Raw genomic sequence first — 24,905 nt, 5'->3', positions numbered from 1 at the left:
TTTAGGAAACCAAACATGCTCTTGTTGTTACCTCACCCGCATTATCAATTCTTTATTTCGAAAAGTCAAGAGTTTGGGCCAGGTGGCTGCATTACCAGTTAGGTTTTTTTTGGATCTGAGGTGTTTGATTTCTAGGTTAGTACACAACTTACAGCGGCATTTTCCCTTTTTCCATCTGTAGCCTACACCACATGCTGAAATATTGACATAAAAATATCTAGAAGCATGTTGAGTTAAATCTTTCTCTTTACTCTGACAACAATGTCGATAGTGATCGACTCGGTCAGATATTCTTTGATAACTGGTAGTAACTTGTAATTCTCTTTCACTATCTTCTCAGCACGACAGATAACATTTTCTTGCGACTGTATCCTAGAATCTTGAGACTATAATAACATGTGTGGGTGATACACAGCAGCAGTGGAAAGACGAAATATAACAGTGGCTGTGGACATGGCCCGGCCCTTAGCCCTCTCTGAACATTCCTAAATGAAAATGGAGGTAAAGTAAATCTAAGAAGCTTGCGAAATACGTCGAAGAGAAAAAATAAAATCAAACGCACCTTTTTTCCTGCAGACTGTCCTCCGTCTCAATATGCCAGTCCGAACTTTTTTATAACCAGATGGGCATTTGTAGACTACAAAGTGAAAGACAATCAGAAAATAAGGTCGAGCTTGTTCAGTCAGCAAGACTTCTTTTTTTCTACTGGCAAAGTAAATGTAGCTAACTGTTTAGGCCAAAGGGTCTTTAGGTGCTGTAGTACCCTTTTAGGAAACCAAACATGCTCTTGTTGTTACCTCACCCGCATTATCAATTCTTTATTTCGAAAAGTCAAGAGTTTGGGCCAGGTGGCTGCATTACCAGTTAGGTTTTTTTTGGATCTGAGGTGTTTGATTTCTAGGTTAGTACACAACTTACAGCGGCATTTTCCCTTTTTCCATCTGTAGCCTACACCACATGCTGAAATATTGACATAAAAATATCTAGAAGCATGTTGAGTTAAATCTTTCTCTTTACTCTGACAACAATGTCGATAGTGATCGACTCGGTCAGATATTCTTTGATAACTGGTAGTAACTTGTAATTCTCTTTCACTATCTTCTCAGCACGACAGATAACATTTTCTTGCGACTGTATCCTAGAATCTTGAGACTATAATAACATGTGTGGGTGATACACAGCAGCAGTGGAAAGACGAAATATAACAGTGGCTGTGGACATGGCCCGGCCCTTAGTCCTCTCTGAACATTCCTAAATGAAAATGGAGGTAAAGTAAATCTAAGAAGCTTGCGAAATACGTCGAAGAGAAAAAATAAAATCAAACGCACCTTTTTTCCTGCAGACTGTCCTCCGTCTCAATATGCCAGTCCGAACTTTTTTATAACCAGATGGGCATTTGTAGACTACAAAGTGAAAGACAATCAGAAAATAAGGTCGAGCTTTTTCAGTCAGCAAGACTTCTTTTTTTCTACTGGCAAAGTAAATGTAGCTAACTGTTTAGGCCAAAGGGTCTTTAGGTGCTGTAGTACCCTTTTAGGAAACCAAACATGCTCTTGTTGTTACCTCACCCGCATTATCAATTCTTTATTTCGAAAAGTCAAGAGTTTGGGCCAGGTGGCTGCATTACCAGTTAGTTTTTTTTTGGATCTGAGGTGTTTGATTTCTAGGTTAGTACACAACTTACAGCGGCATTTTCCCTTTTTCCATCTGTAGCCTACACCACATGCTGAAATATTGACATAAAAATATCTAGAAGCATGTTGAGTTAAATCTTTCTCTTTACTCTGACAACAATGTCGATAGTGATCGACTCGGTCAGATATTCTTTGATAACTGGTAGTAACTTGTAATTCCCTTTCACTATCTTCTCAGCACGACAGATAACATTTTCTTGCGACTGTATCCTAGAATCTTGAGACTATAATAACATGTGTGGGTGATACACAGCAGCAGTGGAAAGACGAAATATAACAGTGGCTGTGGACATGGCCCGGCCCTTAGTCCTCTCTGAACATTCCTAAATGAAAATGGAGGTAAAGTAAATCTAAGAAGTTTGCGAAATACGTCGAAGAGAAAAAATAAAATCAAACGCACCTTTTTTCCTGCAGACTGTCCTCCGTTTCAATATGCCAGTACGAACTTTTTTATAACCAGATGGGCATTTGTAGACTACAAAGTGAAAGACAATCAGAAAATAAGGTCGAGCTTGTTCAGTCAGCAAGACTTCTTTTTTTCTACTGGCAAAGTAAATGTAGCTAACTGTTTAGGCCAAAGGGTCTTTAGGTGCTGTAGTACCCTTTTAGGAAACCAAACATGCTCTTGTTGTTACCTCACCCGCATTATCAATTCTTTATTTCGAAAAGTCAAGAGTTTGGGCCAGGTGGCTGCATTACCAGTTAGGTTTTATTTTGGATCTGAGGTGTTTGATTTCTAGGTTAGTACACAACTTACAGCGGCATTTTCCCTTTTTCCATCTGTAGCCTACACCACATGCTGAAATATTGACATAAAAATATCTAGAAGCATGTTGAGTTAAATCTTTCTCTTTACTCTGACAACAATGTCGATAGTGATCGACTCGGTCAGATATTCTTTGATAACTGGTAGTAACTTGTAATTCTCTTTCACTATCTTCTCAGCACGACAGATAACATTTTCTTGCGACTGTATCCTAGAATCTTGAGACTATAATAACATGTGTGGGTGATACACAGCAGCAGTGGAAAGACGAAATATAACAGTGGCTGTGGACATGGCCCGGCCCTTAGTCCTCTCTGAACATTCCTAAATGAAAATGGAGGTAAAGTAAATCTAAGAAGCTTGCGAAATACGTCGAAGAGAAAAAATAAAATCAAACGCACCTTTTTTCCTGCAGACTGTCCTCCGTCTCAATATGCCAGTCCGAACTTTTTTATAACCAGATGGGCATTTGTAGACTACAAAGTGAAAGACAATCAGAAAATAAGGTCGAGCTTGTTCAGTCAGCAAGACTTCTTTTTTTCTACTGGCAAAGTAAATGTAGCTAACTGTTTAGGCCAAAGGGTCTTTAGGTGCTGTAGTACCCTTTTAGGAAACCAAACATGCTCTTGTTGTTACCTCACCCGCATTATCAATTCTTTATTTCGAAAAGTCAAGAGTTTGGGCCAGGTGGCTGCATTACCAGTTAGGTTTTTTTTTGATCTGAGGTGTTTGATTTCTAGGTTAGTACACAACTTACAGCGGCATTTTCCCTTTTTCCATCTGTAGCCTACACCACATGCTGAAATATTGACATAAAAATATCTAGAAGCATGTTGAGTTAAATCTTTCTCTTTACTCTGACAACAATGTCGATAGTGATCGACTCGGTCAGATATTCTTTGATAACTGGTAGTAACTTGTAATTCTCTTTCACTATCTTCTCAGCACGACAGATAACATTTTCTTGCGACTGTATCCTAGAATCTTGAGACTATAATAACATGTGTGGGTGATACACAGCAGCAGTGGAAAGACGAAATATAACAGTGGCTGTGGACATGGCCCGGCCCTTAGTCCTCTCTGAACATTCCTAAATGAAAATGGAGGTAAAGTAAATCTAAGAAGCTTGCGAAATACGTCGAAGAGAAAAAATAAAATCAAACGCACCTTTTTTCCTGCAGACTGTCCTCCGTCTCAATATGCCAGTCCGAACTTTTTTATAACCAGATGGGCATTTGTAGACTACAAAGTGAAAGACAATCAGAAAATAAGGTCGAGCTTGTTCAGTCAGCAAGACTTCTTTTTTTCTACTGGCAAAGTAAATGTAGCTAACTGTTTAGGCCAAAGGGTCTTTAGGTGCTGTAGTACCCTTTTAGGAAACCAAACATGCTCTTGTTGTTACCTCACCCGCATTATCAATTCTTTATTTCGAAAAGTCAAGAGTTTGGGCCAGGTGGCTGCATTACCAGTTAGGTTTTTTTTGGATCTGAGGTGTTTGATTTCTAGGTTAGTACACAACTTACAGCGGCATTTTCCCTTTTTCCATCTGTAGCCTACACCACATGCTGAAATATTGACATAAAAATATCTAGAAGCATGTTGAGTTAAATCTTTCTCTTTACTCTGACAACAATGTCGATAGTGATCGACTCGGTCAGATATTCTTTGATAACTGGTAGTAACTTGTAATTCTCTTTCACTATCTTCTCAGCACGACAGATAACATTTTCTTGCGACTGTATCCTAGAATCTTGAGACTATAATAACATGTGTCGGTGATACACAGCAGCAGTGGAAAGACGAAATATAACAGTGGCTGTGGACATGGCCCGGCCCTTAGTCCTCTCTGAACATTCCTAAATGAAAATGGAGGTAAAGTAAATCTAAGAAGCTTGCGAAATACGTCGAAGAGAAAAAATAAAATCAAACGCACCTTTTTTCCTGCAGACTGTCCTCCGTCTCAATATGCCAGTCCGAACTTTTTTATAACCAGATGGGCATTTGTAGACTACAAAGTGAAAGACAATCAGAAAATAAGGTCGAGCTTGTTCAGTCAGCAAGACTTCTTTTTTTCTACTGGCAAAGTAAATGTAGCTAACTGTTTAGGCCAAAGGGTCTTTAGGTGCTGTAGTACCCTTTTAGGAAACCAAACATGCTCTTGTTGTTACCTCACCCGCATTATCAATTCTTTATTTCGAAAAGTCAAGAGTTTGGGCCAGGTGGCTGCATTACCAGTTAGTTTTTTTTTGAATCTGAGGTGTTTGATTTCTAGGTTAGTACACAACTTACAGCGGCATTTTCCCTTTTTCCATCTGTAGCCTACACCACATGCTGAAATATTGACATAAAAATATCTAGAAGCATGTTGAGTTAAATCTTTCTCTTTACTCTGACAACAATGTCGATAGTGATCGACTCGGTCAGATATTCTTTGATAACTGGTAGTAACTTGTAATTCTCTTTCACTATCTTCTCAGCACGACAGATAACATTTTCTTGCTACTGTATCCTAGAATCTTGAGACTATAATAACATGTGTGGGTGATACACAGCAGCAGTGGAAAGACGAAATATAACAGTGGCTGTGGACATGGCCCGGCCCTTAGTCCTCTCTGAACATTCCTAAATGAAAATGGAGGTAAAGTAAATCTAAGAAGCTTGCGAAATACGTCGAAGAGAAAAAATAAAATCAAACGCACCTTTTTTCCTGCAGACTGTCCTCCGTCTCAATATGCCAGTCCGAACTTTTTTATAACCAGATGGGCATTTGTAGACTACAAAGTGAAAGACAATCAGAAAATAAGGTCGAGCTTTTTCAGTCAGCAAGACTTCTTTTTTTCTACTGGCAAAGTAAATGTAGCTAACTGTTTAGGCCAAAGGGTCTTTAGGTGCTGTAGTACCCTTTTAGGAAACCAACCATGCTCTTGTTGTTACCTCACCCGCATTATCAATTCTTTATTTCGAAAAGTCAAGAGTTTCAGCCAGGTGTCTGTATTTCCAGTTAGGTTTGTTTTGATCTGAAGTGCTTTATTTCTTGGTTAGTACACAACTTACAGCGGCATTTTCCTTTTTTCCATCTGTAGCCCACACCACATGCTGAAATATTGACATAGAAATTTGTAGAAGCCTGTTGAGTTAAATCTTTGTCTTTACTCTGACAACAAATGTCGATAGTGATCGACTCGGTCAGATATACATTGATTACTGGTAGTAACTGTCAATTCCCTTTCCCTTTCTTCTAAGCAGGCCAGAGAACATTTTTACTAAATGAAAATGTAGGTAAAACGAATCTATGAAGGATGGGAAGAAATTCAAAGAGAAAAAATAAAATCAAACGCACCTTTTTTCCTGCAGATTGTCCTCCGTCTCCATATGCCAGTCCGAACTTTTTTATAACCAGATGGGCATTTGTAGACTACAAAGTGAAAGACAATCAGAAAATAAGGTCGAGCTTGTTCAGTCAGCAAGACTTCTTTTTTTCTACTGGCAAAGTAAATGTAGCTAACTGTTTAGGCCAAAGGGTCTTTAGGTGCTGTAGTACCCTTTTAGGAAACCAAACATGCTCTTGTTGTTACCTCACCCGCATTATCAATTCTTTATTTCGAAAAGTCAAGAGTTTGGGCCAGGTGGCTGCATTACCAGTTAGGATTTTTTTGGATCTGAGGTGTTTGATTTCTAGGTTAGTACACAACTTACAGCGGCATTTTCCCTTTTTCCATCTGTAGCCTACACCACATGCTGAAATATTGACATAAAAATATCTAGAAGCATGTTGAGTTAAATCTTTCTCTTTACTCTGACAACAATGTCGATAGTGATCGACTCGGTCAGATATTCTTTGATAACTGGTAGTAACTTGTAATTCTCTTTCACTATCTTCTCAGCACGACAGATAACATTTTCTTGCGACTGTATCCTAGAATCTTGAGACTATAATAACATGTGTGGGTGATACACAGCAGCAGTGGAAAGACGAAATATAACAGTGGCTGTGGACATGGCCCGGCCCTTAGTCCTCTCTGAACATTCCTAAATGAAAATGGAGGTAAAGTAAATCTAAGAAGCTTGCGAAATACGTCGAAGAGAAAAAATAAAATCAAACGCACCTTTTTTCCTGCAGACTGTCCTCCGTCTCAATATGCCAGTCCGAACTTTTTTATAACCAGATGGGCATTTGTAGACTACAAAGTGAAAGACAATCAGAAAATAAGGTCGAGCTTGTTCAGTTAGCAAGACTTCTTTTTTTCTACTGGCAAAGTAAATGTAGCTAACTGTTTAGGCCAAAGGGTCTTTAGGTGCTGTAGTACCCTTTTAGGAAACCAAACATGCTCTTGTTGTTACCTCACCCGCATTATCAATTCTTTATTTCGAAAAGTCAAGAGTTTGGGCCAGGTGGCTGCATTACCAGTTAGGTTTTTTTTGGATCTGAGGTGTTTGATTTCTAGGTTAGTACACAACTTACAGCGGCATTTTCCCTTTTTCCATCTGTAGCCTACACCACATGCTGAAATATTGACATAAAAATATCTAGAAGCATGTTGAGTTAAATCTTTCTCTTTACTCTGACAACAATGTCGATAGTGATCGACTCGGTCAGATATTCTTTGATAACTGGTAGTAACTTGTAATTCTCTTTCACTATCTTCTCAGCACGACAGATAACATTTTCTTGCGACTGTATCCTAGAATCTTGAGACTATAATAACATGTGTCGGTGATACACAGCAGCAGTGGAAAGACGAAATATAACAGTGGCTGTGGACATGGCCCGGCCCTTAGTCCTCTCTGAACATTCCTAAATGAAAATGGAGGTAAAGTAAATCTAAGAAGCTTGCGAAATACGTCGAAGAGAAAAAATAAAATCAAACGCACCTTTTTTCCTGCAGACTGTCCTCCGTCTCAATATGCCAGTCCGAACTTTTTTATAACCAGATGGGCATTTGTAGACTACAAAGTGAAAGACAATCAGAAAATAAGGTCGAGCTTTTTCAGTCAGCAAGACTTCTTTTTTTCTACTGGCAAAGTAAATGTAGCTAACTGTTTAGGCCAAAGGGTCTTTAGGTGCTGTAGTACCCTTTTAGGAAACCAAACATGCTCTTGTTGTTACCTCACCCGCATTATCAATTCTTTATTTCGAAAAGTCAAGAGTTTGGGCCAGGTGGCTGCATTACCAGTTAGGTTTTTTTTGGATCTGAGGTGTTTGATTTCTAGGTTAGTACACAACTTACAGCGGCATTTTCCCTTTTTCCATCTGTAGCCTACACCACATGCTGAAATATTGACATAAAAATATCTAGAAGCATGTTGAGTTAAATCTTTCTCTTTACTCTGACAACAATGTCGATAGTGATCGACTCGGTCAGATATTCTTTGATAACTGGTAGTAACTTGTAATTCTCTTTCACTATCTTCTCAGCACGACAGATAACATTTTCTTGCGACTGTATCCTAGAATCTTGAGACTATAATAACATGTGTCGGTGATACACAGCAGCAGTGGAAAGACGAAATATAACAGTGGCTGTGGACATGGCCCGGCCCTTAGTCCTCTCTGAACATTCCTAAATGAAAATGGAGGTAAAGTAAATCTAAGAAGCTTGCGAAATACGTCGAAGAGAAAAAATAAAATCAAACGCACCTTTTTTCCTGCAGACTGTCCTCCGTCTCAATATGCCAGTCCGAACTTTTTTATAACCAGATGGGCATTTGTAGACTACAAAGTGAAAGACAATCAGAAAATAAGGTCGAGCTTGTTCAGTCAGCAAGACTTCTTTTTTTCTACTGGCAAAGTAAATGTAGCTAACTGTTTAGGCCAAAGGGTCTTTAGGTCCTGTAGTACCCTTTTAGGAAACCAAACATGTTCTTGTTGTTACCTCACCCGCATTATCAATTCTTTATTTCGAAAAGTCAAGAGTTTGGGCCAGGTGGCTGCATTACCAGTTAGATTTTTTTTGGATCTGAGGTGTTTGATTTCTAGGTTAGTACACAACTTACAGCGGCATTTTCCCTTTTTCCATCTGTAGCCTACACCACATGCTGAAATATTGACATAAAAATATCTAGAAGCATGTTGAGTTAAATCTTTCTCTTTACTCTGACAACAATGTCGATAGTGATCGACTCGGTCAGATATTCTTTGATAACTGGTAGTAACTTGTAATTCTCTTTCACTATCTTCTCAGCACGACAGATAACATTTTCTTGCGACTGTATCCTAGAATCTTGAGACTATAATAACATGTGTGGGTGATACACAGCAGCAGTGGAAAGACGAAATATAACAGTGGCTGTGGACATGGCCCGGCCCTTAGTCCTCTCTGAACATTCCTAAATGAAAATGGAGGTAAAGTAAATCTAAGAAGCTTGCGAAATACGTCGAAGAGAAAAAATAAAATCAAACGCACCTTTTTTTTTCCTGCAGATTGTCCTCCGTCTCAATATGCCAGTCCGAACTTTTTTATAACCAGATGGGCATTTGTAGACTACAAAGTGAAAGACAATCAGAAAATAAGGTCGAGCTTTTTCAGTCAGCAAGACTTCTTTTTTTCTACTGGCAAAGTAAATGTAGCTAACTGTTTAGGCCAAAGGGTCTTTAGGTGCTGTAGTACCCTTTTAGGAAACCAAACATGCTCTTGTTGTTACCTCACCCGCATTATCAATTCTTTATTTCGAAAAGTCAAGAGTTTGGGCCAGGTGGCTGCATTACCAGTTAGGTTTTTTTTGGATCTGAGGTGTTTGATTTCTAGGTTAGTACACAACTTACAGCGGCATTTTCCCTTTTTCCATCTGTAGCCTACACCACATGCTGAAATATTGACATAAAAATATCTAGAAGCATGTTGAGTTAAATCTTTCTCTTTACTCTGACAACAATGTCGATAGTGATCGACTCGGTCAGATATTCTTTGATAACTGGTAGTAACTTGTAATTCTCTTTCACTATCTTCTCAGCACGACAGATAACATTTTCTTGCGACTGTATCCTAGAATCTTGAGACTATAATAACATGTGTGGGTGATACACAGCAGCAGTGGAAAGACGAAATATAACAGTGGCTGTGGACATGGCCCGGCCCTTAGTCCTCTCTGAACATTCCTAAATGAAAATGGAGGTAAAGTAAATCTAAGAAGCTTGCGAAATACGTCGAAGAGAAAAAATAAAATCAAACGCACCTTTTTTTTTTCTGCAGACTGTCCTCCGTCTCAATATGCCAGTCCGAACTTTTTTATAACCAGATGGGCATTTGTAGACTACAAAGTGAAAGACAATCAGAAAATAAGGTCGAGCTTGTTCAGTCAGCAAGACTTCTTTTTTTCTACTGGCAAAGTAAATGTAGCTAACTGTTTAGGCCAAAGGGTCTTTAGGTGCTGTAGTACCCTTTTAGGAAACCAAACATGCTCTTGTTGTTACCTCACCCGCATTATCAATTCTTTATTTCGAAAAGTCAAGAGTTTCAGCCAGGTGTCTGTATTTCCAGTTAGGTTTGTTTTGATCTGAAGTGCTTTATTTCTTGGTTAGTACACAACTTACAGCGGCATTTTCCTTTTTTCCATCTGTAGCCCACACCACATGCTGAAATATTGACATAGAAATTTGTAGAAGCCTGTTGAGTTAAATCTTTGTCTTTACTCTGACAACAAATGTCGATAGTGATCGACTCGGTCAGATATACATTGATTACTGGTAGTAACTGTCAATTCCCTTTCCCTTTCTTCTAAGCAGGCCAGAGAACATTTTTACTTAATGAAAATGTAGGTAAAACGAATCTATGAAGCATGGGAAGAAATTCAAAGAGAAAAAATAAAATCAAACGCACCTTTTTTCCTGCAGATTGTCCTCCGTCTCCATATGCCAGTCCGAACTTTTTTATAACCAGATGGGCATTTGTAGACTACAAAGTGAAAGACAATCAGAAAATAAGGTCGAGCTTGTTCAGTCAGCAAGACTTCTTTTTTTCTACTGGCAAAGTAAATGTAGCTAACTGTTTAGGCCAAAGGGTCTTTAGGTGCTGTAGTACCCTTTTAGGAAACCAAACATGCTCTTGTTGTTACCTCACCCGCATTATCAATTCTTTATTTCGAAAAGTCAAGAGTTTGGGCCAGGTGGCTGCATTACCAGTTAGGTTTTTTTTGGATCTGAGGTGTTTGATTTCTAGGTTAGTACACAACTTACAGCGGCATTTTCCCTTTTTCCATCTGTAGCCTACACCACATGCTGAAATATTGACATAAAAATATCTAGAAGCATGTTGAGTTAAATCTTTCTCTTTACTCTGACAACAATGTCGATAGTGATCGACTCGGTCAGATATTCTTTGATAACTGGTAGTAACTTGTAATTCTCTTTCACTATCTTCTCAGCACGACAGATAACATTTTCTTGCGACTGTATCCTAGAATCTTGAGACTATAATAACATGTGTGGGTGATACACAGCAGCAGTGGAAAGACGAAATATAACAGTGGCTGTGGACATGGCCCGGCCCTTAGTCCTCTCTGAACATTCCTAAATGAAAATGGAGGTAAAGTAAATCTAAGAAGCTTGCGAAATACGTCGAAGAGAAAAAATAAAATCAAACGCACCTTTTTTCCTGCAGACTGTCCTCCGTCTCAATATGCCAGTCCGAACTTTTTTATAACCAGATGGGCATTTGTAGACTACAAAGTGAAAGACAATCAGAAAATAAGGTCGAGCTTTTTCAGTCAGCAAGACTTCTTTTTTTCTACTGGCAAAGTAAATGTAGCTAACTGTTTAGGCCAAAGGGTCTTTAGGTGCTGTAGTACCCTTTTAGGAAACCAAACATGCTCTTGTTGTTACCTCACCCGCATTATCAATTCTTTATTTCGAAAAGTCAAGAGTTTGGGCCAGGTGGCTGCATTACCAGTTAGGTTTTTTTTGGATCTGAGGTGTTTGATTTCTAGGTTAGTACACAACTTACAGCGGCATTTTCCCTTTTTCCATCTGTAGCCTACACCACATGCTGAAATATTGACATAAAAATATCTAGAAGCATGTTGAGTTAAATCTTTCTCTTTACTCTGACAACAATGTCGATAGTGATCGACTCGGTCAGATATTCTTTGATAACTGGTAGTAACTTGTAATTCTCTTTCACTATCTTCTCAGCACGACAGATAACATTTTCTTGCGACTGTATCCTAGAATCTTGAGACTATAATAACATGTGTGGGTGATACACACCAGCAGTGGAAAGACGAAATATAACAGTGGCTGTGGACATGGCCCGGCCCTTAGTCCTCTCTGAACATTCCTAAATGAAAATGGAGGTAAAGTAAATCTAAGAAGCTTGCGAAATACGTCGAAGAGAAAAAATAAAATCAAACGCACCTTTTTTCCTGCAGACTGTCCTCCGTCTCAATATGCCAGTCCGAACTTTTTTATAACCAGATGGGCATTTGTAGACTACAAAGTGAAAGACAATCAGAAAATAAGGTCGAGCTTGTTCAGTCAGCAAGACTTCTTTTTTTCTACTGGCAAAGTAAATGTAGCTAACTGTTTAGGCCAAAGGGTCTTTAGGTGCTGTAGTACCCTTTTAGGAAACCAAACATGCTCTTGTTGTTACCTCACCCGCATTATCAATTCTTTATTTCGAAAAGTCAAGAGTTTGGGCCAGGTGGCTGCATTACCAGTTAGGTTTTTTTTGGATCTGAGGTGTTTGATTTCTAGGTTAGTACACAACTTACAGCGGCATTTTCCCTTTTTCCATCTGTAGCCTACACCACATGCTGAAATATTGACATAAAAATATCTAGAAGCATGTTGAGTTAAATCTTTCTCTTTACTCTGACAACAATGTCGATAGTGATCGACTCGGTCAGATATTCTTTGATAACTGGTAGTAACTTGTAATTCTCTTTCACTATCTTCTCAGCACGACAGATAACATTTTCTTGCGACTGTATCCTAGAATCTTGAGACTATAATAACATGTGTGGGTGATACACAGCAGCAGTGGAAAGACGAAATATAACAGTGGCTGTGGACATGGCCCGGCCCTTAGTCCTCTCTGAACATTCCTAAATGAAAATGGAGGTAAAGTAAATCTAAGAAGCTTGCGAAATACGTCGAAGAGAAAAAATAAAATCAAACGCACCTTTTTTCCTGCAGACTGTCCTCCGTCTCAATATGCCAGTCCGAACTTTTTTATAACCAGATGGGCATTTGTAGACTACAAAGTGAAAGACAATCAGAAAATAAGGTCGAGCTTGTTCAGTCAGCAAGACTTCTTTTTTTCTACTGGCAAAGTAAATGTAGCTAACTGTTTAGGCCAAAGGGTCTTTAGGTGCTGTAGTACCCTTTTAGGAAACCAATCATGCTCTTGTTGTTACCTCACCCGCATTATCAATTCTTTATTTCGAAAAGTCAAGAGTTTGGGCCAGGTGGCTGCATTACCAGTTAGGTTTTTTTTGGATCTGAGGTGTTTGATTTCTAGGTTAGTACACAACTTACAGCGGCATTTTCCCTTTTTCCATCTGTAGCCTACACCACATGCTGAAATATTGACATAAAAATATCTAGAAGCATGTTGAGTTAAATCTTTCTCTTTACTCTGACAACAATGTCGATAGTGATCGACTCGGTCAGATATTCTTTGATAACTGGTAGTAACTTGTAATTCTCTTTCACTATCTTCTCAGCACGACAGATAACATTTTCTTGCGACTGTATCCTAGAATCTTGAGACTATAATAACATGTGTGGGTGATACACAGCAGCAGTGGAAAGACGAAATATAACAGTGGCTGTGGACATGGCCCGGCCCTTAGTCCTCTCTGAACATTCCTAAATGAAAATGGAGGTAAAGTAAATCTAAGAAGCTTGCGAAATACGTCGAAGAGAAAAAATAAAATCAAACGCACCTTTTTTCCTGCAGACTGTCCTCCGTCTCAATATGCCAGTCCGAACTTTTTTATAACCAGATGGGCATTTGTAGACTACAAAGTGAAAGACAATCAGAAAATAAGGTCGAGCTTGTTCAGTCAGCAAGACTTCTTTTTTTCTACTGGCAAAGTAAATGTAGCTAACTGTTTAGGCCAAAGGGTCTTTAGGTGCTGTAGTACCCTTTTAGGAAACCAAACATGCTCTTGTTGTTACCTCACCCGCATTATCAATTCTTTATTTCGAAAAGTCAAGAGTTTGGGCCAGGTGGCTGCATTACCAGTTAGTTTTTTTTTGGATCTGAGGTGTTTGATTTCTAGGTTAGTACACAACTTACAGCGGCATTTTCCCTTTTTCCATCTGTAGCCTACACCACATGCTGAAATATTGACATAAAAATATCTAGAAGCATGTTGAGTTAAATCTTTCTCTTTACTCTGACAACAATGTCGATAGTGATCGACTCGGTCAGATATTCTTTGATAACTGGTATTAACTTGTAATTCTCTTTCACTATCTTCTCAGCACGACAGATAACATTTTCTTGCGACTGTATCCTAGAATCTTGAGACTATAATAACATGTGTGGGTGATACACAGCAGCAGTGGAAAGACGAAATATAACAGTGGCTGTGGACATGGCCCGGCCCTTAGTCCTCTCTGAACATTCCTAAATGAAAATGGAGGTAAAGAAAATCTAAGAAGCTTGCGAAATACGTCGAAGAGAAAAAATAAAATCAAACGCACCTTTTTTCCTGCAGACTGTCCTCCGTCTCAATATGCCAGTCCGAACTTTTTTATAACCAGATGGGCATTTGTAGACTACAAAGTGAAAGACAATCAGAAAATAAGGTCGAGCTTGTTCAGTCAGCAAGACTTCTTTTTTTCTACTGGCAAAGTAAATGTAGCTAACTGTTTAGGCCAAAGGGTCTTTAGGTGCTGTAGTACCCTTTTAGGAAACCAAACATGCTCTTGTTGTTACCTCACCCGCATTATCAATTCTTTATTTCGAAAAGTCAAGAGTTTGGGCCAGGTGGCTGCATTACCAGTTAGTTTTTTTTTGGATCTGAGGTGTTTGATTTCTAGGTTAGTACACAACTTACAGCGGCATTTTCCCTTTTTCCATCTGTAGCCTACACCACATGCTGAAATATTGACATAAAAATATCTAGAAGCATGTTGAGTTAAATCTTTCTCTTTACTCTGACAACAATGTCGATAGTGATCGACTCGGTCAGATATTCTTTGATAACTGGTATTAACTTGTAATTCTCTTTCACTATCTTCTCAGCACGACAGATAACATTTTCTTGCGACTGTATCCTAGAATCTTGAGACTATAATAACATGTGTGGGTGATACACAGCAGCAGTGGAAAGACGAAATATAACAGTGGCTGTGGACATGGCCCGGCCCTTAGTCCTCTCTGAACATTCCTAAATGAAAATGGAGGTAAAGAAAATCTAAGAAGCTTGCGAAATACGTCGAAGAGAAAAAATAAAATCAAACGCACCTTTTTTCCTGCAGACTGTCCTCCGTCTCAATATGCCAGTCCGAACTTTTTTATAACCAGATGGGCATTTGTAGACTACAAAGTGAAAGACAATCAGAAAATAAGGTCGAGCTTGTTCAGTCAGCAAGACTTCTTTTTTTCTACTGGCAAAGTAAATGTAGCTAACTGTTTAGGCCAAAGGGTCTTTAGGTGCTGTAGTACCCTTTTAGGAAACCAAACATGCTCTTGTTGTTACCTCACCCGCATTATCAATTCTTTATTTCGAAAAGTCAAGAGTTTGGGCCAGGTGGCTGCATTACCAGTTAGGTTTTTTTTGAATCTGAGGTGTTTGATTTCTAGGTTAGTACACAACTTACAGCGGCATTTTCCCTTTTTCCATCTGTAGCCTACACCACATGCTGAAATATTGACATAAAAATATCTAGAAGCATGTTGAGTTAAATCTTTCTCTTTACTCTGACAACAATGTCGATAGTGATCGACTCGGTCAGATATTCTTTGATAACTGGTAGTAACTTGTAATTCTCTTTCACTATCTTCTCAGCACGACAGATAACATTTTCTTGAGACTGTATCCTAGAATCTTGAGACTATAATAACATGTGTGGGTGATACACAGCAGCAGTGGAAAGACGAAATATAACAGTGGCTGTGGACATGGCCCGGCCCTTAGTCCTCTCTGAACATTCCTAAATGAAAATGGAGGTAAAGTAAATCTAAGAAGCTTGCGAAATACGTCGAAGAGAAAAAATAAAATCAAACGCACCTTTTTTCCTGCAGACTGTCCTCCGTCTCAATATGCCAGTCCGAACTTTTTTATAACCAGATGGGCATTTGTAGACTACAAAGTGAAAGACAATCAGAAAATAAGGTCGAGCTTTTTCAGTCAGCAAGACTTCTTTTTTTCTACTGGCAAAGTAAATGTAGCTAACTGTTTAGGCCAAAGGGTCTTTAGGTGCTGTAGTACCCTTTTAGGAAACCAACCATGCTCTTGTTGTTACCTCACCCGCATTATCAATTCTTTATTTCGAAAAGTCAAGAGTTTCAGCCAGGTGTCTGTATTTCCAGTTAGGTTTGTTTTGATCTGAAGTGCTTTATTTCTTGGTTAGTACACAACTTACAGCGGCATTTTCCTTTTTTCCATCTGTAGCCCACACCACATGCTGAAATATTTATATAGAAATTTGTAGAAGCCTGTTGAGTTAAATCTTTGTCTTTACTCTGACAACAAATGTCGATAGTGATCGACTCGGTCAGATATACATTGATTACTGGTAGTAACTGTCAATTCCCTTTCCCTTTCTTCTAAGCAGGCCAGAGAACATTTTTACTAAATGAAAATGTAGGTAAAACGAATCTATGAAGCATGGGAAGAAATTCAAAGAGAAAAAATAAAATCAAACGCACCTTTTTTCCTGCAGATTGTCCTCCGTCTCCATATGCCAGTCCGAACTTTTTTATAACCAGATGGGCATTTGTAGACTACAAAGTGAAAGACAATCAGAAAATAAGGTCGAGCTTGTTCAGTCAGCAAGACTTCTTTTTTTCTACTGGCAAAGTAAATGTAGCTAACTGTTTAGGCCAAATGGACTTTAGGTGCTGTAGGACCCTTTTAGGAAACCAAACATGCTCTTGTTGTTACCTCACCCGCATTATCAATTCTTTATTTCGAAAAGTCAAGAGTTTGGGCCAGGTGGCTGCATTACCAGTTAGGTTTTTTTTGGATCAGAGGTGTTTGATTTCTAGATTAGTATACAACTTACAGCGGCATTTTCCCTTTTTCCATCTGTAGCCTACACCACATGCTGAAATATTGACATAAAAATATCTAGAAGCATGTTGAGTTAAATCTTTCTCTTTACTCTGACAACAATGTCGATAGTGATTGACTCGGTCAGATATACATTGATTACTGGTAGTAACTGTCAATTCCCTTTCACTTTGTTCTAAGCAGACCAGAGAATATTTTTACTAAATGAAAATGGAGGTAAAACGAATCTATGAAGCATGGGAAGAAATTCAAAGAGAAAAAATAAAATTAAACGCACCTTTTTTCCTGCAGATTGTCCTCCGTCTCCATATGCCAGTCCGAACTTTTTTATAACCAGATGGGCATTTGTAGACTACAAAGTGAAAGACAATCAGAAAATAAGGTCGAGCTTGTTCAGTCAGCAAGACTTCTTTTTTTCTACTGGCAAAGTAAATGTAGCTAACTGTTTAGGCCAAAGGGTCTTTAGGTGCTGTAGTACCCTTTTAGGAAACCAACCATGCTCTTGTTGTTACCTCACCCGCATTATCAATTCTTTATTTCGAAAAGTCAAGAGTTTCAGCCAGGTGTCTGTATTTCCAGTTAGGTTTGTTTTGATCTGAAGTGCTTTATTTCTTGGTTAGTACACAACTTACAGCGGCATTTTCCTTTTTTCCGTCTGTAGCCCACACCACATGCTGAAATATTGACATAGAAATTTGTAGAAGCCTGTTGAGTTAAATCTTTGTCTTTACTCTGACAACAAATGTCGATAGTGATCGACTCGGTCAGATATTCTTTGATAACTGGTAGTAACTTGTAATTCTCTTTCACTATCTTCTCAGCACGACAGATAACATTTTCTTGCGACTGTATCCTAGAATCTTGAGACTATAATAACATGTGTGGGTGATACACAGCAGCAGTGGAAAGACGAAATATAACAGTGGCTGTGGACATGGCCCGGCCCTTAGTCCTCTCTGAACATTCCTAAATGAAAATGGAGGTAAAGTAAATCTAAGAAGCTTGCGAAATACGTCGAAGAGAAAAAATAAAATCAAACGCACCTTTTTTCCTGCAGACTGTCCTCCGTCTCAATATGCCAGTCCGAACTTTTTTATAACCAGATGGGCATTTGTAGACTACAAAGTGAAAGACAATCAGAAAATAAGGTCGAGCTTGTTCAGTCAGCAAGACTTCTTTTTTTCTACTGGCAAAGTAAATGTAGCTAACTGTTTAGGCCAAAGGGTCTTTAGGTGCTGTAGTACCCTTTGAGGAAACCAAACATGCTCTTGTTGTTACCTCACCCGCATTATCAATTCTTTATTTCGAAAAGTCAAGAGTTTGGGCCAGGTGGCTGCATTACCAGTTAGGTTTTTTTTGGATCTGAGGTGTTTGATTTCTAGGTTAGTACACAACTTACAGCGGCATTTTCCCTTTTTCCATCTGAAGCCTACACCACATGCTGAAATATTGACATAAAAATATCTAGAAGCATGTTGAGTTAAATATTTCTCTTTACTTTGACAACAATGTCGATAGTGATCGACTCGGTCAGATATTCTTTGATAACTGGTAGTAACTTGTAATTCTCTTTCACTATCTTCTCAGCACGACAGATAACATTTTCTTGCGACTGTATCCTAGAATCTTGAGACTATAATAACATGTGTGGGTGATACACAGCAGCAGTGGAAAGACGAAATATAACAGTGGTTGTGGACATGGCCCGGCCCTTAGTCCTCTCTGAACATTCCTAAATGAAAATGGAGGTAAAGTAAATCTAAGAAGCTTGCGAAATACGTCGAAGAGAAAAAATAAAATCAAACGCACCTTTTTTCCTGCAGATTGTCCTCCGTCTCAATATGCCAGTCCGAACTTTTTTATAACCAGATGGGCATTTGTAGACTACAAAGTGAAAGACAATCAGAAAATAAGGTCGAGCTTGTTCAGTCAGCAAGACTTCTTTTTTTCTACTGGCAAAGTAAATGTAGCTAACTGTTTAGGCCAAAGGGTCTTTAGGTGCTGTAGTACCCTTTTAGGAAACCAACCATGCTCTTGTTGTTACCTCACCCGCATTATCAATTCTTTATTTCGAAAAGTCAAGAGTTTCAGCCAGGTGTCTGTATTTCCAGTTATGTTTGTTTTGATCTGAAGTGCTTTATTTCTTGGTTAGTACACAACTTACAGCGGCATTTTCCTTTTTTCCGTCTGTAGCCCACACCACATGCTGAAATATTGACATAGAAATTTGTAGAAGCCTGTTGAGTTAAAACTTTGTCTTTACTCTGACAACAAATGTCGATAGTGATCGACTCGGTCAGATATACATTGATTACTGGTAGTAACTGTCAATTCCCTTTCCCTTTCTTCTAAGCAGGCCAGAGAACATTTTTACTAAATGAAAATGTAGGTAAAACGAATCTATGAAGCATGGGAAGAAATTCAAAGAGAAAAAATAAAATCAAACGCACCTTTTTTCCTGCAGATTGTCCTCCGTCTCCATATGCCAGTCCGAACTTTTTTATAACCAGATGGGCATTTGTAGACTACAAAGTGAAAGACAATCAGAAAATAAGGTCGAGCTTTTTCAGTCAGCAAGACTTCTTTTTTTCTACTGGCAAAGTAAATGTAGCTAACTGTTTAGGCCAAAGGGTCTTTAGGTGCTGTAGTACCCTTTTAGGAAACCAAACATGCTCTTGTTGTTACCTCACCCGCATTATCAATTCTTTATTTCGAAAAGTCAAGAGTTTGGGCCAGGTGGCTGCATTACCATTTAGGTTTTTTTTGGATCTGAGGTGTTTGATTTCTAGGTTAGTACACAACTTACAGCGGCATTTTCCCTTTTTCCATCTGTAGCCTACACCACATGCTGAAATATTGACATAAAAATATCTAGAAGCATGTTGAGTTAAATATTTCTCTTTACTCTGACAACAATGTCGATAGTGATCGACTCGGTCAGATATTCTTTGATAACTGGTAGTAACTTGTAATTCTCTTTCACTATCTTCTCAGCACGACAGATAACATTTTCTTGCGACTGTATCCTAGAATCTTGAGACGATAATAACATGTGTGGGTGATACAAAGCAGCAGTGGAAAGACGAAATATAACAGTGGCTGTGGACATGGCCCGGCCCTTAGTCCTCTCTGAACATTCCTAAATGAAAATGGAGGTAAAGTAAATCTAAGAAGCTTGCGAAATACGTCGAAGAGAAAAAATAAAATCAAACGCACCTTTTTTCCTGCAGACTGTCCTCCGTCTCAATATGCCAGTCCGAACTTTTTTATAACCAGATGGGCATTTGTAGACTACAAAGTGAAAGACAATCAGAAAATAAGGTCGAGCTTGTTCAGTCAGCAAGACTTCTTTTTTTCTACTGGCAAAGTAAATGTAGCTAACTGTTTAGGCCAAAGGGTCTTTAGGTGCTGTAGTACCCTTTTAGGAAACCAAACATGCTCTTGTTGTTACCTCACCCGCATTATCAATTCTTTATTTCGAAAAGTCAAGAGTTTGGGCCAGGTGGCTGCATTACCAGTCAGGTTTTTTTTGGATCTGAGGTGTTTGATTTCTAGGTTAGTACACAACTTACAGCGGCATTTTCCCTTTTTCCATCTGTAGCCTACACCACATGCTGAAATATTGACATAAAAATATCTAGAAGCATGTTGAGTTAAATCTTTCTCTTTACTCTGACAACAATGTCGATAGTGATCGACTCGGTCAGATATTCTTTGATAACTGGTAGTAACTTTTAATTCTCTTTCACTATCTTCTCAGCACGACAGATAACATTTTCTTGCGACTGTATCCTAGAATCTTGAGACTATAATAACATGTGTGGGTGATACACAGCAGCAGTGGAAAGACGAAATATAACAGTGGCTGTGGACATGGCCCGGCCCTTAGTCCTCTCTGAACATTCCTAAATGAAAATGGAGGTAAAGTAAATCTAAGAAGCTTGCGAAATACGTCGAAGAGAAAAAATAAAATCAAACGCACCTTTTTTCCTGCAGACTGTCCTCCGTCTCAATATGCCAGTCCGAACTTTTTTATAACCAGATGGGCATTTGTAGACTACAAAGTGAAAGACAATCAGAAAATAAGGTCGAGCTTGTTCAGTCAGCAAGACTTCTTTTTTTCTACTGGCAAAGTAAATGTAGCTAACTGTTTAGGCCAAAGGGTCTTTAGGTGCTGTAGTACCCTTTTAGGAAACCAACCATGCTCTTGTTGTTACCTCACCCGCATTATCAATTCTTTATTTCGAAAAGTCAAGAGTTTCAGCCAGGTGTCTGTATTTCCAGTTAGGTTTGTTTTGATCTGAAGTGCTTTATTTCTTGGTTAGTACACAACTTACAGCGGCATTTTCCTTTTTTCCATCTGTAGCCCACACCACATGCTGAAATATTGACATAGAAATTTGTAGAAGCCTGTTGAGTTAAATCTTTGTCTTTACTCTGACAACAAATGTCGATAGTGATCGACTCGGTCAGATATACATTGATTACTGGTAGTAACTGTCAATTCCCTTTCCCTTTCTTCTAAGCAGGCCAGAGAACATTTTTACTAAATGAAAATGTAGGTAAAACGAATCTATGAAGCATGGGAAGAAATTCAAAGAGAAAAAATAAAATCAAACGCACCTTTTTTCCTGCAGATTGTCCTCCGTTTCCATATGCCAGTCCGAACTTTTTTATAACCAGATGGGCATTTGTAGACTACAAAGTGAAAGACAATCAGAAAATAAGGTCCAGCTTCTTCAGTCAGCAAGATTTCTCATTTTTTTACTGGCAAAGTAAATGTACCCAAGGCCAAATGGGTGTTGGCTGCAAATAATACCTCTTAAGGAAACCAAACATGCCCTTGTTGTATTTTACCTCCCCCCACATGATCAATTCTTTATTTAGAAAAGTCCAGCGTTTCAGCCAGGTGTCTGTATTTCCAGTAAGGTTTGTTTTGATCTGAAGTGCTTTATTTCTTGGTTAGTACAAAACTTACAGCGGCATTTTCCATTCTTTCGTCTGTAGCCCACACCACATGCTGAAATATATACATAGAAATTTCTTGAAGCATGTTGCGTTAAATATTTGTCTTTACTCTGACAACAAATGTCGATAGTGATCGACTCGGTCAGATATACATTGATTACTGGTAGTAACTGTCAATTCCCTTTCCCTTTCTTCTAAGCAGGCCAGAGAACATTTTTACTAAATGAAAATGTAGGTAAAACGAATCTATGAAGCATGGGAAGAAATTCAAAGAGAAAAAATAAAATCAAACGCACCTTTTTTCCTGCAGATTGTCCTCCGTCTCCATATGCCAGTCCGAACTTTTTTATAACCAGATGGGCATTTGTAGACTACAAAGTGAAAGACAATCAGAAAATAAGGTCGAGCTTCTTCAGTCAGCAAGACTTCTTTTTTTCTACTGGCAAAGTAAATGTAGCTAACTGTTTAGGCCAAAGGGTCTTTAGGTGCTGTAGTACCTTTTTAGGAAACCAAACATGCTCTTGTTGTTACCTCACCCGCATTATCAATTCTTTATTTCGAAAAGTCAAGAGTTTGGGCCAGGTGGCTGCATTACCAGTTAGGTTTTTTTTGGATCTGAGGTGTTTGATTTCTAGGTTAGTACACAACTTACAGCGGCATTTTCCCTTTTTCCATCTGTAGCCTACACCACATGCTGAAATATTGACATAAAAATATCTAGAAGCATGTTGAGTTAAATCTTTCTCTTTACTCTGACAACAATGTCGATAGTGATCGACTCGGTCAGATATTCTTTGATAACTGGTAGTAACTTGTAATTCTCTTTCACTATCTTCTCAGCACGACAGATAACATTTTCTTGCGACTGTATCCTAGAATCTTGAGACTATAATAACATGTGTGGGTGATACACAGCAGCAGTGGAAAGACGAAATATAACAGTGGCTGTGGACATGGCCCGGCCCTTAGTCCTCTCTGAACATTCCTAAATGAAAATGGAGGTAAAGTAAATCTAAGAAGCTTGCGAAATACGTCGAAGAGAAAAAATAAAATCAAACGCACCTTTTTTCCTGCAGACTGTCCTCCGTCTCAATATGCCAGTCCGAACTTTTTTATAACCAGATGGGCATTTGTAGACTACAAAGTGAAAGACAATCAGAAAATAAGGTCGAGCTTGTTCAGTCAGCAAGACTTCTTTTTTTCTACTGGCAAAGTAAATGTAGCTAACTGTTTAGGCCAAAGGGTCTTTAGGTGCTGTAGTACCCTTTTAGGAAACCAACCATGCTCTTGTTGTTACCTCACACGCATTATCAATTCTTTATTTCGAAAAGTCAAGAGTTTCAGCCAGGTGTCTGTATTTCCAGTTAGGTTTGTTTTGATCTGAAGTGCTTTATTTCTTGGTTAGTACACAACTTACAGCGGCATTTTCCTTTTTTCCATCTGTAGCCCACACCACATGCTGAAATATTGACATAGAAATTTGTAGAAGCCTGTTGAGTTAAATCTTTGTCTTTACTCTGACAACAAATGTCGATAGTGATCGACTCGGTCAGATATACATTGATTACTGGTAGTAACTGTCAATTCCCTTTCCCTTTCTTCTAAGCAGGCCAGAGAACATTTTTACTAAATGAAAATGTAGGTAAAACGAATCTATGAAGCATGGGAAGAAATTCAAAGAGAAAAAATAAAATCAAACGCACCTTTTTTCCTGCAGATTGTCCTCCGTCTCCATATGCCAGTCCGAACTTTTTTATAACCAGATGGGCATTTGTAGACTACAAAGTGAAAGACAATCAGAAAATAAGGTCCAGCTTCTTCAGTCAGCAAGATTTCTCATTTTTTTACTGGCAAAGTAAATGTACCCAAGGCCAAATGGGTGTTGGCTGCAAATAATACCTCTTAAGGAAACCAAACATGCCCTTGTTGTATTTTACCTCCCCCCACATGATCAATTCTTTATTTAGAAAAGTCCAGCGTTTCAGCCAGGTGTCTGTATTTCCAGTAAGGTTTGTTTTGATCTGAAGTGCTTTATTTCTTGGTTAGTACAAAACTTACAGCGGCATTTTCCTTTCTTTCGTCTGTAGCCCACACCACATGCTGAAATATATACATAGAAATTTCTTGAAGCATGTTGCGTTAAATATTTGTCTTTACTCTGACAACAAATGTCGATAGTGATCGACTCGGTCAGATATACATTGATTACTGGTAGTAACTGTCAATTCCCTTTCCCTTTCTTCTAAGCAGGCCAGAGAACATTTTTACTAAATGAAAATGTAGGTAAAACGAATCTATGAAGCATGGGAAGAAATTCAAAGAGAAAAAATAAAATCAAACGCACCTTTTTTCCTGCAGATTGTCCTCCGTCTCCATATGCCAGTCCGAACTTTTTTATAACCAGATGGGCATTTGTAGACTACAAAGTGAAAGACAATCAGAAAATAAGGTCGAGCTTCTTCAGTCAGCAAGACTTCTTTTTTTCTACTGGCAAAGTAAATGTAGCTAACTGTTTAGGCCAAAGGGTCTTTAGGTGCTGTAGTACCTTTTTAGGAAACCAAACATGCTCTTGTTGTTACCTCACCCGCATTATCAATTCTTTATTTCGAAAAGTCAAGAGTTTGGGCCAGGTGGCTGCATTACCAGTTAGGTTTTTTTTGGATCTGAGGTGTTTGATTTCTAGGTTAGTACACAACTTACAGCGGCATTTTCCCTTTTTCCATCTGTAGCCTACACCACATGCTGAAATATTGACATAAAAATATCTAGAAGCATGTTGAGTTAAATCTTTCTCTTTACTCTGACAACAATGTCGATAGTGATCGACTCGGTCAGATATTCTTTGATAACTGGTAGTAACTTGTAATTCTCTTTCACTATCTTCTCAGCACGACAGATAACATTTTCTTGCGACTGTATCCTAGAATCTTGAGACTATAATAACATGTGTGGGTGATACACAGCAGCAGTGGAAAGACGAAATATAACAGTGGCTGTGGACATGGCCCGGCCCTTAGTCCTCTCTGAACATTCCTAAATGAAAATGGAGGTAAAGTAAATCTAAGAAGCTTGCGAAATACGTCGAAGAGAAAAAATAAAATCAAACGCACCTTTTTTCCTGCAGACTGTCCTCCGTCTCCATATGCCAGTCCGAACTTTTTTATAACCAGATGGGCATTTGTAGACTACAAAGTGAAAGACAATCAGAAAATAAGGTCGAGCTTGTTCAGTCAGCAAGACTTCTTTTTTTCTACTGGCAAAGTAAATGTAGCTAACTGTTTAGGCCAAAGGGT

General features: G+C 38.6%; 2 long non-coding RNA genes across 3 annotated transcripts; both read right to left on the bottom strand.

The window, feature by feature from the left end:
- Positions 1-5,479: 5,479 nt before the first annotated feature.
- LOC135482962 (uncharacterized) lies at positions 5,480-16,355 on the bottom strand. Its single transcript, XR_010446287.1, has 6 exons — positions 16,281-16,355; positions 15,995-16,036; positions 10,278-10,352; positions 9,992-10,033; positions 5,801-5,875; positions 5,480-5,556 (listed from the first exon to the last, which is right to left on the bottom strand). It is a non-coding gene; the product is annotated as an uncharacterized LOC135482962 (long non-coding RNA).
- Positions 16,356-18,459: 2,104 nt separating this feature from the next.
- On the bottom strand, positions 18,460-24,031 carry LOC135498667 (uncharacterized). Of its 2 annotated transcripts, XR_010449121.1 has the most exons (9): positions 23,957-24,031; positions 23,671-23,712; positions 23,316-23,390; positions 23,030-23,071; positions 21,909-21,983; positions 20,982-21,023; positions 19,095-19,169; positions 18,809-18,850; positions 18,460-18,528 (listed from the first exon to the last, which is right to left on the bottom strand). It is a non-coding gene; the product is annotated as an uncharacterized LOC135498667 (long non-coding RNA). The 2 variants fall into 2 exon arrangements; XR_010449122.1 differs by lacking the exons at positions 18,460-18,528; positions 18,809-18,850; positions 19,095-19,169; positions 20,982-21,023 and adding an exon at positions 21,638-21,664.
- Positions 24,032-24,905: the final 874 nt, after the last annotated feature.

Source organism: Lineus longissimus, chromosome 1 (assembly GCF_910592395.1).
Source record: "Lineus longissimus chromosome 1, tnLinLong1.2, whole genome shotgun sequence".
NCBI lineage: Eukaryota > Metazoa > Nemertea > Pilidiophora > Heteronemertea > Lineidae > Lineus > Lineus longissimus.
The sequence above is the reverse complement of the archived record's forward strand: the minus strand, read 5'-3'. Positions and strand labels throughout refer to the sequence as shown.